Here is a 12,534-nt window from a genome sequence, read left to right on the forward strand (position 1 = left end):
ACCCCCCCCACCCCAGAGGGATTTACTGTCCAACAGCCCTTGTCAGAGGTTGTCTACAGACGGCCGTTGGGTGAGTGCAGGGTTGGTATCCGCTGCAGTGCCCACTGTGGTTAAATATCCTGCCAGCACTCGGTGTCTAGGGTCTTGGATGAATAACGACTGCTTGGGGGAGATAACAAAGGGCTGCCAAAACAGCAACCCAGGAAGTCTCAACATGTTAAGGCAAGGGGGACAGAAAAGCGTTAAGTCCATCTCTTGATAGATGATTGGAGAGCAGTATTTGAATCCTAGGTGCTTCTCTTTGGTTTAAGACTTTGGGCTGAACCTAGGTTATCGCTCCCCAGAAATTTGCAGTCTTTACCCCAAGGATTGCTATTGAATCTTTCCCTCATCCAACCAAAAGTTGTCTTACTAATTTTCAGTTGATAATTGAGATGTTCCCAACCCTTCACTACAATACTACTTATTTTGCGCTCTATTTAAGGTCTGCTTACTGTATTTTTTCAGTAGTAAATTGTAACACATCCAGTTATAGCACAGCACAGCACACCCCTAAAACATACGGTGATGACAATATTACCACACTTCTTTACAGTGTCTCTCAATCACTGTATTGCTGCAGCTAACTGATCTTGTGCTGTTAGTTTATCACGCGCTACTATTTAGCATTGCGATAGTATTTTTTTTCTTAAGTGGGCAATGTGCTGCCCGCTGAAACTGCTACACTCAAATGACATAAGCACTTAAAAATAAAGTAGGTTAGAAAACTTAGTGTAGAGGTTTTCAAGTTAAATTTACATGTTGCACTCAGTTCCAAAGTGTTGGGGGGGGGGATCTTTCATTGTGTACTGTAACAAGCTTTATCATTTTGTAATGGGGGTTCATGGCGGGTCAGTCATTACCCCCCGTCCTCACCCCCTGGAGGTATTCAAAACACTTAGCTAATCCAATGAAGGTGTTGCCGTAATGTAATAAAAATAACTCCTATGAATATAGTCCTCCCTACTTTTGTATATGTTTTTGTGTTTTTTTTAAATTTTTGAGGAGAAATCTAGCTATCCAATTGGCTTGGCTGGCTTGAGCCTTCCTACGTTCACCTGTACTGCCTGTAAATTGAAACGTTCACAAAATGGCTTGTAGCTGCCCACAAACTGTTCACTGGCGCAAGTCTTCATACTGGTTTACAGCCAGCTGTTTACATCCCACAGTCTCTGGCATCTCCACTCTTACAAGAGCTTCTCTGTGACTGCACAGGGATTTTGGAGTTGGAGGGAGCTCTGGGAACAACCCCGCTTACAGCTATAATAATCCTTGCTGCCTGTAGCTCATTCCTTTCCCTGGAAACCACAAATTTTGTTTGTGTGACATTACAATCTATCTGTAATAGTGAGCCTATCTGTGGCCATTCTGTACACATACTGAACTAAAGTATGCAAACATATTTTGCTGTAAACCTTGGATAAGGTTATACCAGACTCTGTAGGAATAGCTTTAACATATTGTTTACACCATATGTAAGAACATGCCTGCATCTATGTGCAGAACCATGATACACGTGGCATAAAAGGGGTCATGTCCAGGATAGCTCACAGACCTGGTGTGACCATAACATCGAACAAAAAGGTCCAATTTAAAATGTCAAGCAAAGATACTGAAAGCGTATTTCATTAAAATGTTAAGTCAGATGCATCTTATGAAAGGGTATGTGTCTGTCTCCTGTGAAATACTGTTAGTGACCTTATCACTGACTTAGCGTACTGGTGACCTTGCTGCTTGTGTGGGGTTACACTAAAATCCGATCACTCAATCGATTGAATTGTGTGGTACAGTGATGCTGGGGACTGACGCACATCCTTTATAGCTGGCACACATGTTTACACACGCACAGAGTCAGGCGATGCACACTTCAATGTGTAGCAGACTGTCCACAGTCCTGCTACTGCACAGGCTGGTACTGAGTCCCAATTAATAGTAGATAAATGCTGAACACAGCAGAGGGACAGTACACTTGTTCACTGGTCGATCACTATATGAAAGATATATAAACGTTTACGTACAAATGTTCTTCAGATTAAGAAGTGTGTGCTTTCCTATTTTCCCCTTCATGTTTTAAACCCACTTGGGTGAAACTAGTGAGAAAATCATTTACTTGTTTAGGAAACTATATAAAAAAAATTGTTGTTAATGCTGTTCTAAGTATTGCACCTTCTGTTTAATTTTTTTAAAAAATTGTCCTCATTGTGTTTTGCTGTAGTGTTGAATTTTTCTTAAAGCAACGTAGTATGGGAATGGGATAAGGGGCGAATGTGGAAATGGGCAGTGAGCAATGACATACATTGGGAAGAAAGGGAAGGCAATTTGACATCTTTCTTTGTTAGTCTTCACCTGCTGAAGACACTGGGTTTGTAGCCACATCAGTGTCACGTCTGTCAAGTGGCCAGAAGTGGCTGCAATTTAGAAGTTGCTGCTTTAATCACGTTTTGGATTGTACACAGTTAGCCAACCAGTAGGAACCCCTTGCATTTCCCCTTTCTATCCAGATATGAGATCACCTTGCATTTGCCATGTCCCACCCCAACCACATACCACACTACCCACCTCCCCAGTCTCGCTCACGTGTACAAACACACGTGTACACCAACCCATACACACTTCACTCCTGCGTGCTTGATCATCTTCCAGCACTTTGTGGAGTTAAATAATCGTGAACATTATGGAGGTGCCCAGGTGTTTGGCCTTGTCCTGTTTACATAACCTTTAGGGCTGTGTCGAATTATTGAGTATAATACTTTAAAGAATTTCATATTTTTAAAACAAGAGTCGACCAGTTTCAGATTCAAACATACCGGTGACAGTTGAGACTGGTGGGAACGCAGATAACAAACGCACCCTGTTTTAGTGTCGAGCGCTGTATTTGATCCAGCCTCCCAGATCCTGTCCGATGAAGGCAGACTGTGGATGTGGTAATGATAAGTCACCAAAATCTACAAAGTGTTTTTTTTTGCTGTGCTTTATTGCAGCATTTATATTGATTAATCCAAAAGGAGACGAATTGTGAAGGGTAGCTGCTCATTCTCCATCGCACTTTGCTGACGTTTTGTTTGAAGCAAGTAAACTTGGAGAAGCCAGGCAATCTGAAACTAACTGTTCCGATAATCGATTTTTAAAAAAAGATTTGATTCCAAATATTGTTGGCACAGTCCTAAAAATTCTTTTTCCAAGGTATAGAAAAGTCTGAAATCGAAAGAAAAGTTGAACCGTTCTTCCATCAAAACAGGATAAAAAGACCAAAAATATATGTTTCGTATTTTTAGATGAGGAGTAACTCTGGGAGCATTTGACAGTGTTTTAGTTTGCAATTTTGTTTTGCTTATATATAATTTTTTTCTCCTAAAATTTAAAGAAAGTTCTCAGGAATTTTTAGGGGAAAAGCCAGTTCCCGAAATGTTACTTTTTTTTTAAAAAGAGGGAATAAAAAGCTAATGTCCAACTTTGGGATTTAGATTTTTCAGTCTATTTGCTGCACCAGTTCCAATCCTGTCTAATAACTAGAAATCTACTTAAGTGGTAATACCTCATTGCAGTCCTGTTTGGGTTAATATTTGGGTTATGAGCAATATGCTTCCGCAAAACTTTTTAACGCCATGTCCTGCCTGATCGGGCAACAGCAATTCCTGTTTTCTTGGGGTAGCAAGGTTGGGGTGGGGGTGGTGTGGGTGATGGAGCTGTAATTGCCCTAGTGTGATATTAAAAGTCCTATTAGTTTTTTTTATGCCAAGGATCCTTTGCTGTCTTGACAATTTTGTTAAAACACTCAGTGTCCCTCTGCCCGAGTCTTAAGGGTGGGGATTTTACCTCCTTGCTTGGATGAGGCTCGTAAAATCCCGCCCGAGGCCAGTGGAGAATTCCGTTCTGCAAGGCAGTAAAATTCCAGCCTAAATGTCCACTTGAGGCCATGTCTTTTGGCTGCTTTTCTGCAGGGCAAGCTGATATAAATCCACTGTGGGTATGGGACCGGTAATTTGGGCAGGGTGTTTGATGTTCCTGTACGTTCGTTGTACCCTGCCATCCTGAAAGGACCATGTTGAATTTCTGTTGAGGAAAGTGGCTGAGAAGTTAATTATTAGGGAAAAGTATTGAAAAGCTTCATGAAAGTTGGTAGGATGATTCCAAAATAAGCACAATTTTCTTTTTCTCATTGCCCTCACCAGCCTGACTTGTTCCATCTTGACAAAACCATTTCTTGTGATATTTATAAGGCCTGGTTGAAAGAAATTGTATTTAATTCAAATTGTTAGCTCTTGAGCTTTTCGCCCCTGCAGGCGTTTGAGAAAGGTGGGAATTCAGAAGGCTTGGTGGGAGGGGTTAGCGATCTCTTCACGCTTTTGGACCTCGAACGTTCTGCTTTGCTGTCGCTGCCACTGATTTATTTAACTGGTTCCGGTTAACATTTAGTGGCACTGGTTAAAATGGGGCCTTTCCACAGCTGAGCACCAGAACTTTCCACTAATGGCAGTGATTCTCCAACTGTACCACATGGATGGTCCAAAAATCTTTTGTTGGCAAACACAAGAATGGAAACTAACCTGGAATCCATCTCCAGCATCATATACCCCTTCTTCCCTTATTTAAAAGACGATGTAACGTGCAGTAATCTTGATGGTCTAGTCAGGATATAACCACACCTTCATATAATAGTGTCCAGGCAGTTTCCCCTTAGTGATTTGAATCTTCTGTTGCAATGATTTTATCCACTTAAAACAAAATACTATTTAGTATCATTGTAGATATAATTAAATACCTGGTGTAAAGGACATCTCATGGGGGAATTCCTGACTTGATTGTGGATCTCCTTGGCATTTTCCAATGGAAAATAAATAATTATGCAGTAAGATGGACTTGAATTAATTCAAGGCAAGCAGTCAAGTTTGTGCTTGTAGTGTGCAGGAGCGTATGGGCATGAGCTGCTGTTCACCCTCTTCTTCCCCCTCCCCTACACACCCCCCTGTGGACTTTGTTAACTAGTGCATGTTTGAGTCCTGCTGCTAACCACAGTGTTCTTGCAGACGTGTGTGCAGTACCAGCCCCACGAGAAAAACAAGTTTATATAAAGAATCTTCAGCAAAAAAAACTTTAAAAGTCAGCCCTCCACACAGTCTTTAGGAGCCAGGCAGAAGTCACGAGTTTTTTTGGCACTGGAGACAAAAGGATTGGGAATCTAAGCGTAGAGACAGAAGTGTAGCAAAAATTCAGATGGCAACTTAGCAAAAAAAGAGAGGTTGATGTTTCCGAATGGTAACTAAAAATGCATTATCTTTCCTTCATATGCAACCTAAACCTGTACATTTCCAGCCTTTTTGATGTCCTACTTATGTATGTAAAGGTCCTGTAATATCTTTTGTACTATCCTGGTAGTTTGTACTGCAGGCTAACCCCAGCTGGACTTTTCCAATTGTTTTCAATCCCAAATTGTTTTCTAATGTGTGCGTGTGAGGGGAATGATGGAGAAATCTTTGCTTTTGTCACATCACTCCCATCTCAGCATGCCATTACACCATGATCCAGAGCACTTTGGTTATTGACAGGTATCCTTAGAATGGGGTGGGAGGGGTGGCGTGGCGTGTTTTCTAATCGCAGGTACCTGTAGTGTTGGTTCACAAAACCTTAAACGAAATTACCGTATTTGTCAGAGGCTGTGGGATAGCTGGCTATTAGAAAATGTGAGACACTGAGCTTCCTGCATTTCCCAGATTTTTGGATTGGGGGGGTGGTGGTCAGAAAGAAGATTTGAAATACAATGGACATTTGCCCTGCGTTCAAAGCTCTTAGTTACAGTAATGAAGTTAGAGTTGATTTCAGGAGAATGCAGTGCCACTTTTATTGCTTAGCCAACTTCTTTCCATATTTTAAAGTTAGTTTCGATTTGGCAAATCTTCTTCTGTAATTTCCCTTACCAAGAGATTCTGATGTGACTTTACAGTTTCTGTCACTTTTTATTTAGAATGCCATCTCCTTTATCCTTTACGAAGACCCCTTTTATCAGACTCCCCTGGTGTTTTCTCTGTCCTGTCACCTTCCTGGCGCTGTTGCACTGCCTTCCATATCGGGGGATTATCTTTAATTGAAAACAGCCCAAGGCCGCTGTTACCTCTCGAGACAACACTTAACATCTCGCAAGGTTGCTGAGCACTCTTTGTTGCAAACCTTTAGTTTGCAAACCTTCAGTTTCCCCCGAAAGTAGATAATTAATATGAAGAAAGAACTTAAGTTGGATGTTACTGATTAAATCTCCTTGCTGTTCAAACAATCTCAACACACATTACTGAAAGACTTTAATGGGGCATTTGTCCCTCATTCATCTGGTATTTGCCTTTCCTTGGAGACTTTGAACTGGACCAATTTAAAATGTAGGAGACCCTTGAAAGAGCATTCTGTACCTCCGTACCAAGGTTTTAGTCTTATTATCAACCAGGCAGATTATGTTCTCTTAACAGCGTTTTGATAAAAGTACAGTGTTAGCATTTTCCCATCTTGTATTTATTGGCTGTAAATGGTGTAGGGCCACGGCAAAAGCACCCGCAGGAGTCAGTTCTGTACACGCACCTCTCATTTGAAGAGGGTGGTTTTGTTCTTTTGATGTCAAGTAGCAGTGCAATTGGTGGAGAGATGAGGTCCCGAAATGAAGTGGTTGTCTTGGTCCAATCTCTGGGGGAAAAGTGATCCAAAACGTTTGGAGTTGATTAGTTACAATTCACCAATCCTCTTCAGAAAGGCTGCTGAGGTACTGTTGATTGGAATGTGGAAGTAACTGGCAGAGGGGTTTGTTGCCCAGAGGATCCGGGGTATGAACTGTTTTATTACTATCCTGATTTGGCCCCTGAGCCATGCCACGCCCGAGTTGTGAATGTAATATTCTGCTGTCAGTTTGACTCCATAGCTAGAGGTGTTTCAGTTGACGCGTGTGCACTTTTGTAGCAGGGTTGTTGTGTCAAACATATCAATCATTTTTAAAGTTTGGTCCCCCTTTTGAATGAGTGTCAGGGAGAGGAAGCAAGAGAGAAGACTGGAGACTTCACTCCGTTACGATAATCAGGGTTTTGCTGGGGATGGGATCCCACTTCTTCCCAATGGGAACAGTATAGCCTGATCCCTTGGTTTGCTTTTGACATTTGGAATTGGATTTGTGAAGGGATATCTCACCTTTTGGTAAAATTTTGTAATGAGAATTTCTGCCTTTGGAATAAGTGTGTATGTCTTATTTTTTAAAAAAATCAAAAGCTGTGAATGAGAGTTGTTGGTTGACTAAATTCTGCTAAAAGATATAGTTGTATGTGTAGCTGTTTCCCAGTAATTCCTTTGTCAGTAGCACATTCATCGCTTTCTTCCTTTTATGGGGGTGGTGGGAGGGGGGGAATGCAAAATTAATTCGAGAATTTGATATTGTTACTGATTTGTTTGTGTAAAGTTACAAAAAAAACTCTACCGACTGCCTTGACTATCTTCCAGCTCTCCCTTCCCAGTTACAGATGGGTTTCGATAGATAAGTCCCAGGGCCTCATTGCCATGTCTCTATTGAATGAAACTCCCGTATAAAGGGCATCAGTCAGCTTTGCTATGGAACTTTCCTTTGAGAAGACAGTGTCGCTTTTTTTTAGAAATTGGATTTCATTGATCTAACAGTGTATTGAATTGCACAATATCTTTAGTGTATATTTAGGAAAAGTTGTTTTTGTGTTAAGTATTAATGATTTCAGCAGAGCAGAGAGGTGACTCATACTTGTAAAGAATTCCGTTTTTTAATTGCATGTGATGCACATCTTTGCTCCTTGCAATTTCTCACTTTTCCACATCCCTCTGTGGCATTTTAATCTCTCAGATTTGTAGGATGGATGCATGCTATATTTTTAAGTTGTCGATGTTTGTCTTTCTCTCTCTCTCTCTCTCTCCTGGTGAGTTGGATCACAGCCGAGAGAAGGAATGTCACCAATTGCTTTTCGTAAAGTTTTTGTCTTGAGTACCTGTGAGATTTTGTGTTTTTTTTTAAAAAGTTCACAGCTCAGCACCAAATATGGAAGGTGAGATTCCTGGGGGCACGTGTGTGTGTATGAATGTGTGTGTACTATTTTGATGCCGCTATGAACCCATTTTAATTTAAGAGGTTAACTTTGATTACGACTGTGCACTGTTTTTACAATGTGCTGACAATAGAATTGCGGGAGCCTTCCGCCTTTCCGTCTGCGACTGTGCACGCGGTTCCCAAGATGTAGCTATCTATTCCCAGTTCTTTGTGTTTCCCCTTCCCTCTGCTCCAGTGCATCAAATACCTTTTTGTTTACATGATGGTTGGATTGATTTTTTTTTTAGACTGGTTGATCTGATGAAGTCACCGTTACCTCCTCCCCTCTACCACCTTGTCTCCAGGATACATTACCTACAAAGCTCTTGGATGACCCTGTTGTACTATTCTGTGTTATACATAGAGGCATTAAAATCCACCATGGCCAGGGGTGGAGGGGGTGACATAGTGGAAGAGGTTGAATTACACTGTTTACACTTGCCTGATTCAATTGCTGTGACTCGCAGAGCGACGTTTCTATCATTTTGCTGCATGCACCGTGATGAAATTTAACAGAAAAACACTTATTTTTGTTTGCTGGAGTTTACGAGGTATGGATGTCACCATGGAATATTGGGGTGCCGTGTAAACGGAGATAAAAGACTGTGACTGATGGCGAGAGTTATGAGATAGGCTCCCCATCCCCCAATGGAGTGGAAGTTGCAGAATGGTCTTGTCTAGGATTCCTAACTTAGTTGGTTCTTGGCGGAGCAGCCAGTGGCACAGTGCAGTAAAGGAGGCAGCATATCGGAACTGCTCAGGAGAAGTCAAACGTTCTTATATTTCAGTTGCAGTCTGATCAGATAAGTGATCTGTATATAAACCTTTACAATGTTATCACTCAACTAGGGTAGAATTTGGCAACTCAAGAAGGAAAAGATGATTTTAAAAAAAGCTTATTCTGAAAGTACTGTGAATTATATATATATTAAAAAAAACTTAAATTCTGTGGTTCCAAGGATTTCTCATTCTGTTTTTATAACTGAATCCTAATGTTATATAATAAGCAATTTAGAACATTTGCAGAGGATTTTGCTGATATGTCTTACATTAAGCATGTGCATATTTTGATAGGTTTTGAAGAAATAAGTATATATGGAACTTGGTGTTTGGGATAATTGGTCTGTTTGGTATTTGGATATCTGACTTTCTACCGTGCCTGCCCCCGGTACCAGTTCAGTATTGGTGCTAACAGATTGTTTCTTCTTGTATTGTCAAATTTTTGGCATGGCAGCCCTGTAGCACATGCAGTGGGGATGTCTGACCTGCCCCTCCCCCGGACTGGATAGCAGTAACTTTTCAAAAGAAAAACCTGAAACTGCCTCCAGGCCTCAAGCTAGCCCGCCAGCGCAGTGCTGGGTGAGGAAACTCTTGTTTCGTTTAGAGCCAGCCCGCTCAATGGGTTGCCGTGGGGTAACTGGATAATCCATCTCTTTCTGTTTTGAAAGTTGTTGGGGAGGGGTTGGGGTTTGGTGGGAGGGAAGGATGAACTTGATGTCATTTCCTCTACTGCAAACACACCCACCTTGCCTGGCAGAGTGGTCAGTAGGGTTTGTCCCAAAACAAAATAATCTCAATGACCCAACCACCTTTCGTCCGGGATGAAGATGGTTCTGTGGCAGTGTGTGATTTCTGCAGAGAACAGAGGTGTGAAATCAGGAGAGATTTGTTTAAATGTGCGTATACATAAAATATATATGCATTTGTTTGTGTGTGTGTGTGTGTGTATATATATATATATATGTATGTATAAATGCATTGTTGTCACTAGGATTACTTAGCGTATTGGTGCCAATACACTATAGGAGAAATTAAATTGTACTTAAGCCAATACACTCAATGATGCTCTTAATCCATCACCTAAAATCGCTCCCATCTCTTATCAGCATTGGTCAGGAATCTACAGTACTACACGTCACCCCAGTATTAGACAGCTTGGGTTGTATCAATAGACAGCGTTCTACGTCTGGGAAGGCAGGGTCTAGAATTGTGCAGCTAGATGTCTTGTCTTTCCTCCACAGCTCGAGTGACCAAGAGTACATTAAGGTTTACTGCAATCCTAGTGACAACATGGTAATCTACAAATAAATTAGAATATTGGGGGGAGGGGGGGGGGTGGAGGGAAGAGAGAGAGAGAGAAAGATGAGACTGGCACACACACACACACACACACACACACACACACACACACACACACATCAAAGAAAATGAATGTATTTCCATTGTTTAAAACAAAAAAAATTACCTGCAAAAATCTGTTTAAAGGGATGCTGAGTTTTTAAACCATAAGAGTTTGTGTGTGTGGAGGGGGGGAGGGAGGGAGAGTGGGAGAAAGAGAAGAACGTCCCATTAGTGGGAGCCATTGCCTTTTAATTAGAAACAAAAATGAAAATCTGAGAACTATGCATTCTGTAACCAGGATAGGTACTTACTAAGAGAGGAAAAAAACAAACAAAATCACTGGTTCATTCACAAATTGTGTTGCTCTATGTAGTTTGTACAAAATAAGCTGAAGAGTTTCCATTTCTTGGTCTTGCCATAGCTGGTACTGTATCCCCCATCGCTGGAATAATAAGGGTGAATTTCTTTTATATATCAGAGCAAAATATTAAAGTCTGTCATTTCATTGAAACTGAAAAACAAAAAAGTTGTTCTAATAGGTATATATATAAAGAATTTTGAAATTTGCTTTTATCCGTGGTTTGTTTTTGAAGATGTGATTGTAAAATTGTGCAACACAGTTGCTTCAGTGGACTACATAATTTTTCTTGAGAAAAAAAGAGAATAAACATGTTGTGTTTGGCTGCTAAGCATTACGTCCGGTGTCTTGCTGTGTTTTTCTTTCACCTTTTTTTGCAGTTGGGCCATAAGACATAAGAGCAGAATTAGGCCACTCAGTCCATCGTGTCTGACCTGACATTCAATCATGGCTGATATTTTTCTCGTCCTCATTCTCCTGCCTTTTCCCCATAATCCCTGATCCCCTTATTAATCAGGAACTTATCTATTTCTGCCTTAAAGACACTCAATGAGCTAGCCTCCACAAGCCTTCAGTGGCATAGAGTTAGATTGTTCAAGTTTTAAGTTTTATTTCTTATTGTTACAAGTTGGCTCATATTAACACTGCAATGAAGTTACTGTGAAAACCACTTTGTCGCCACCTGTTCCAGTACACCGAGAGAATTTAGCACGGCCGATGCACCAAGCCAACACGTCTTCTGGATTGTGGGAGGAAACCGGAGCACCTGGAGGAAACCCACGTGGACATGGCCGGGTCCCTGGCGCTATGAGGCAGCAGCGCTAACCACTGTGCCACCTGTCTGCGTGGGTGTCCTCCGGGTGCTCCAGTTTCCTCCCACAGTCCAAAGATGTGCAGGCTAAGTAAATTGGCCATGCTAAATTGCCCCTTAGTGTCCAAAGATGTGCATGTTAGGTGGATTGGCCATGCTAAATGTATGAGGATGGATCAGGGGGCAGGTCTGGGTAAGATGCTTTTTTGGTGCTGACTAGATGAGCCAAAGTGGCTTCCTTCTGCACTGTAGGGATTCCATGGAAAGTTTGAACAGGAAATCTTGACTAGAGTCCAACCTTCCTAAGGCAGGTGATTCTCTGAACTTCTGGTGGCAGTTGCTGAATGCAAGTTATAGAGAGAACTACACCACAGTAGCTCTTCTCCACGTGACCCCCCCCCCCCCCCCCCCCCCCCCCCAGACACGCGCGCACACGCACACACTTGCGAATGCAGTAAAGGGCATGCAAGCCAGCTGTAACACGCACTCACAAGGGAACTGAGGGTCATGATAAACAGTGGTCTCCTGAAACAACATCCATCAAGTTGGCCAATGGCAGTGAGGTGAGCCTTTGGAACACTTCCAGATTAAAATTCAAGGTATGTAACAGTATGGTGCTGAATGGCTGACTGCATACTGGGAGAGCATAGGTCTTCCTATCTGCAGTGTAAAGATTATAATTCTGTGTGTACTTTGTATGTGCTTTCCCTGAAATCCTGTCCGATTGGGATATCTGTCTTGCAGAAGGTGTACGTTGTTTGCCAACTGGATAAGGTGAGCCATCTTATCGTTTGCTAAATTCATTATCAGTAAATAAACTCCTAATCCGTGGCCCGACCTTAAAGTATATATGGCAAGTGCTTTAACTATCTATCAGATAACATTTTCTGTGCAAGAAAGGGTTATGTTTCACCGCGTTTCCACTTGATTACTACGTTCAGCTACATTCCTAACATATAGGAAACCATCCCACTGATCAGGAAAAAACATGGCGCAGACAGGTGACAAAGAGCTTAATCGAAGGAATGATTAAGTTTGCGCCATAGAATCCCTACAGTACCGAAGGAGGCCATTTGGCCCATCACATCTGCACTGACCACAATCCCACCCAGGCTGCATCTCTATAAC

The sequence above is a fragment of the Carcharhinus amblyrhynchos genome, chromosome 35 (genome assembly GCF_965287045.1).
Source record: "Carcharhinus amblyrhynchos chromosome 35, sCarAmb.v2.hapA, whole genome shotgun sequence".
NCBI classification, from domain to species: Eukaryota; Metazoa; Chordata; class Chondrichthyes; order Carcharhiniformes; family Carcharhinidae; genus Carcharhinus; species Carcharhinus amblyrhynchos.